We start from the raw sequence: 5662 nt of genomic DNA on the forward strand, positions 1-5662 counted from the left end.
TGCTTTACAATCTGTACACATAGACATCCCTGCCCCAAAACCTCGCATCGGATCAGGAAAAACTCCCAAATAACCCTTCAGGGGGAAAAAAAGGGAAGAAACCTTCAGGAGAAAACAGAGGAGGATCCCTCCCCAGGATGGACAGGTGCAATAGATGTAATGTGTACAGAAGGACAGATTTAAAGTTAAAATACATTCAATGAATGTGACAGAGTGTATGAATAGTTCATAGTAGGCATATTCCACGATGGAGACCTCCACGATCCATCAGGCAGATGGCGGTAAACACATGTTTACAGTCACATGGCTTGCTATAGCCCTAGTCGAAACATGTTGACTTCTATTTACTCTGCGTTGTAGCTGTTAGGTTACATGTTGAACATGTAGAACACCATCAGTGGGTCACTTATTTGAGAGCAATTAACTCTGCAAACACATGGGTCTGAAATTGAAAGTTAACATTAAACTGAGCACTTTACTTTACTTTACTCAGCACTTTACTTTATTTCTACCCTGTATATTTAGTATTCGTATTTAGTTATTAATATTTTGTTTTGTGTTTTAGATTTATTTTTCATTGGTGCTCTGATGTGCACCGCTGCTGTGATTTTTTAAATGTCCCCACTGTGGGACAAATCAAGGAATATCATATCATAAATCATATCATATCATATTAATATGAGAAGAAAGCAAAGCCTACCTCTAATTAGAGAATACATTATCGTAGTCCTGTGTGATCTATGATAAGCTGTGGTTCCATATGTGCATTTCACTATTTAGATATACATATTTACCAGTTTGATTTAAGTGAGGTGCAGTAATCATCTGCTGAAACAGACACACATGAATGTCACCGAAAGGGTTGGGAAACATGCATAAACTTAAAAATCTTATCACAGAACATTCCATGTGGCCCTAAGACTTCATCTCTTCAAATGCTGTCTTTGCAGCACCATTGTCGTTGACAGACACTAAACGTAAATGATATATGTTTAAGCAAGTCTATTTGTGTCACTTTACCAGGTTTCATTGCTTCTGCATAACAGCATGATTTATTTTCAAAGGATGTCCATCTGTGGATATCTTTTATGTGTCACTGAATTGACCGCAGTTTGCAGAGCTGCTACCTGTCAACAAATCTAGAAATTGTTCACATTTGCCAGCAATGCAACCTCCGTGATTACATTTTTCATCATTTTGTAGGCGTGCTCTTCAAATAAAACCTCTCGCCCCTTCTCTGTTCGCTGTTAGTAAACTCAGTGTCATGATCTGGAGTTTGTGTCTCGTTTTGTGTCTTGTTTTGAAGTCCTTGTGTCGTCTGTCTCCCTGTGATAGTCTGCCCTGGCCCTGATTGTTTCCTTCTGTGTGATTGCTGGTCCCGCCCTCATTGTGTTCACCTGTGTCTCGTTCCCCGTTGTCCAATCACCTCCGCCTGCCTGTGTATGTAAACCCTGTTCGTCTCATTCCCAGTGTGGCTTCGTTCTGTTTGGTCTGCGTTTTTGTCGTCCGTTCTGCTTTGTTTGATTAAAGATTGGTTTTTGCAGTAATGTCGGCATTTGGGTCCTCTCTCTCTGCGATATCCGTGACTTATCATGACACTCAGCATATTATAGATTCCTAGAGCATAATGCATTTTAATTGCGCTGGGGTCACGCAGGTATTAAACCGTCTTTGCATGCACTCGAGATTACTCTTTACTCGACATTACTCTGTATGTCTTGTAGTATTTATGAATGAAACCAACCAGTGCCAAACACAGGTAACATGTGCCCAGATAGCAGTCAGTTCTGGGCCGACTCTGGCTGTCTTCCGCCAGTGTCGGCTGACTCACGTACAGATTATCAGTGTATATGCCAGACTTGGTCCAGAAGTGGACGTAGCATTACAATATGTTGGTAGTAAAGCTATTACTGGGCCAAAGGTTGTTACATAGGTCATGGCCCAATACTATGCCGTTAGTTGTTGGCCCACAACACCGACTGAATGCAACCGTCTGTGAAGTATACATGTCGTTGCTGGGCCAGAACCGATAACACTAACATCAACCAGCATTTATTTATGCCAGGTGCAACAGGGAAGGTTACATTGTTTTTAACTACAGCCTGTCCCGAACTGACGCACTCGTGTCTACATTTCACAAAATGCAATTGTCTTGTCCAACCAACTGCCAGTTAAATACACATTATAAAATAGCACATCTACCTAGTTTTTATTCCATTAGTTTTTATTTAGTCAATCACAGTCGTAAAAGAAAGTAAAGCTGATCGTGTGAAATCCCGGGGGAACACCAGCGGGAGACCCTGATGAATATACCAAGCGCTCCTCAAAATCTCGACGCGGTTGGGAAACAACGGTCTGCCTTCAAGTGCGCAGTGAATTTCATCGGCGTCAGTCCACTATCGGTAGTAAGTACAAACATATGTTAAAAATATATATTTGAGTCCCCACAATCAAAAGGTTGTCTGTTAGTAGTGCGCGCTGTGTTTAACAGTTTCGATACCTATTCTTTCTCAGCTGAATTTCTATTAGCGGCAGCTATACTCTTGCTAGCTAACGTTAGTTCAGTCAGGTTTCCACTGAGTCAGAGTTTCAGTTTTTCTCATTGAATTATAAATATAAAGGGGGGCTGTACGTTTTTCATAGAGGAAAGCTCTCATTTTAAAAGCTGATATTCATATCTTTTTAACGTCAAACTCCCTCCCTCATTAAAACCTGCCGTGTCATGCCACAATGTGATCGTCTGCCAGGAACTGACTGTCGTTTGAGACACCGGTTAGCTCACGATTATTTAGTTTTCCATCGATAAAATTCAATACTTTTGAATCAGAAATGGAGGTTAAGGTGTAAGTAAGCGGAGGGCTACTTGGATTTGGCATGACTTATATTTTCAAATGCAAACTTTACATGACAATCGCTTTATTTTCTTTGTTGAGGACATTGACAAAATCTGGCGGGAAACGTGTGTAATCCTGCAGTAAGGGTGCGGCCCACATCGATATACCAACAACGGCCCAGTAGTAGGTAACGCGGTGTGGGCCGCCTGTTGAGGAAAGGTGTTCAGGTATTATTGTGATGATATAATTTTATAAAAAATGTAAACATCTGGTTTTACGCATCGACGCAGGCCCCGCCCCCAAATAAGTAAGAAAGGTAATAAGAATCCAAACTGTGGTTAAAATGTTTTGTATTCTGTCAGCAATGCATTTAACTCTAATTAACTCTTGTTTGTCTCTGTCCTCTTTACATAAGCTGTCCAGTTCCCTCAGAAACCAGGACATTCATTCAGCAGAAGGCCACAAGACAGTTCACCAAGTGGGAGCTGCAGCGGGACGCCTGCAGGAGTTGACTGTAAGAGACCTGGTTGCAAAGTGTTACACATTTTAAATTCAAGTTCTATTCAATTCAGTTGGAGTTACATTTTCTCTGTTTCAACGTGATTTTAATGGATTTTTTCTTCTATTGAAAACTTTTTGGTCATTAAGTGGTGATATTGAAGTAGAAGTGGTAAACATAAGTTAACTATCATTACTTTGATCTAAAAGTAAAAAGCCAAAATCTAATACTTATTTACTTTCTTGCTGAGAGTCAGATGTTTTGATCGACTCCACTCATGTCTGCACTGTAAATATGGAGATGAGAGCCAGCCGATGCTCAAATTAGCTGAGCTCAATACATTCTTCATACACACAAACCGCCATGAAACCACAACTTTTTTTGGCCAAAAGGCAATTATGGGAATTTGCCAAAATCTCCTCTATATTCCCACCAAAATATCTTTTGCAAACGCAACACAATCATTCATTAAACGTTGGTGTCTAAATGTTTGAAGTATTTATGTTTGGCTTAAAGTTTTCTTCTTCTTTTTCTACCCAAATCTAAGATTCTGATCATCCAGGGCCTCAGCCAGTGCCTGTGCCATCCTGGAGTCGTCAGGCCCCATTTGAAACTACAACCTGTAAATGGTAGATCATTTATGTATTATTTTAGTGTTTCTCCTAAATGTATTTAGTATTGGTGGTACGTCGCTGTTTAAAAAACAACAACATTTGTTTGAGAGGAGAAAAGATGGCTCTGTCTCATCTTTGTGCAAAATAATATGTTAGTATTTTTTAAAGGATGCTTCCTATTCAGGTCAATTCACACACATATACAAACATTGTCAAATATATATACTTTTGAATGGACATAAACAGATTAGGTGTGAATAGAACTTAAATCCCTAAAACCCAGGCTTCATCAAACGTTGCAATCACCTTCATATCAAAGGGCTTCATTGTTTTAGTAATGGTAGCAAAATCCTGTAATTAAGCACCTAAAAACCCCAAAGTCATCACATTGTATGTCATATTTTACATATTTCTTTTTCAGCATTAATGCGGGAAATGCTTGACTAAACAGGAGATGATTCTCGAGCAACAAACACGCATCCTACAGATTCTACATGCAAGAAAACAAGATGCGTCTCAATTTGAAATAGATGAGGGTCTCCTGCCAGTAAGGGACCAGCAAGGCCTCCAACGTCTTGAAAGCCAACTTCAGGAATCTGACTTTCGATCAAAACTGGTGAGTAAGTGAGTGAATGTGTATTCTTTCTGACAAGAGGCACACGTATACATAATATTTTCATACTTTAGATAAACCATCTCAGCCTGATTGGCGGAAGTGATGTCAAGGATACGTTTTGGCGTCTCATGAAGACAACAATCTCAAACACCCTGGCAAAGGAAACCAATTGGAGAGGAGTAAATGGGACGGCTGAAGACGGCTGTAATCGGTAAATGCTCCTCATAGTTCAGATAGAACTTCAACTCATTTTGTTTCTGTACCAACAGAAACTTTAATGTCTTTGAAAACTTTTTCCCACATCAGCTGCCGTACGGAAGAACCCACTGACATCGAGGGCTTCTGAACGTGAGGTGGAGATGTTCATGAAGAGGTGGAGATGTTCATGAAGAGGTGGCTACAGCTGGCAGCGGACAGAAGGGGGCAGAAGGAGGGGGGCCCAAATACCTTCAGCTCCCTGAACTTGTTGATTATTGTTATATTGATACTTGTTATATTGATTGTTAAGCTCTTCAATACATTGTTTTAAAAATAAGTTTAGCTCCATGAACTTGTTGGTTATTGTTATATTGATACTTGTTATCTTGATTGTTGCTCTATTTCAATACATTGATTTACAAATACTGTACAATTTTAATTAAAGTTGAGTTAAACTTTTATATTTGTTTTTGACTTCTAACAGAAATACACATGAATGTATATCAACATATGTGTGCACCATCAGGGTAATTTGTGTTCCTCAATGTGTTTTTTCTTTTTCTTTGGTCTGTCTGTGAAAAGCTGAAATATGATACTGGGTATTTTTATATTTTCTTTATATTTTAAACACATGGCAACATTTTAGCATTTAAAAACTGCAGCTCTGTAAAATTATATTAATATTATTAATTTACAGGGGAAAAAAGTATCACTTTCAGCTTTTAAGAAGCATGATGAAAGAAATGCAAAAGTAATGTGTGGAACAGAGGTGGGGTGGGATTTTAGGTCTCCATGGCAACAAGACAACCCATCATGCAGCACATAGGCCAGGTCTGGGCCAGCAGCACAATCGTAATCTGATAGCAGTATTTGCGCCAGAGCTGGGCCAACGCTAGAGTTA

The 5662-nt window shown here is 39.4% G+C and overlaps 1 long non-coding RNA gene across 2 annotated transcripts; it reads left to right on the forward strand.

The window, feature by feature from the left end:
• Positions 1–1775: 1775 nt before the first annotated feature.
• On the forward strand, positions 1776–5220 carry LOC130210845 (uncharacterized). 2 transcript variants are annotated; one of them, XR_008834862.1, is made up of 6 exons: positions 1776–2402; positions 3250–3348; positions 3881–3955; positions 4369–4563; positions 4635–4774; positions 4870–5220. It is a non-coding gene; the product is annotated as an uncharacterized LOC130210845 (long non-coding RNA). The 2 variants fall into 2 exon arrangements; XR_008834861.1 differs by lacking the exon at positions 1776–2402 and having other exon boundaries at positions 2991–3348.
• Positions 5221–5662: the final 442 nt, after the last annotated feature.

Source organism: Pseudoliparis swirei, chromosome 20 (assembly GCF_029220125.1).
Source record: "Pseudoliparis swirei isolate HS2019 ecotype Mariana Trench chromosome 20, NWPU_hadal_v1, whole genome shotgun sequence".
NCBI lineage: Eukaryota > Metazoa > Chordata > Actinopteri > Perciformes > Liparidae > Pseudoliparis > Pseudoliparis swirei.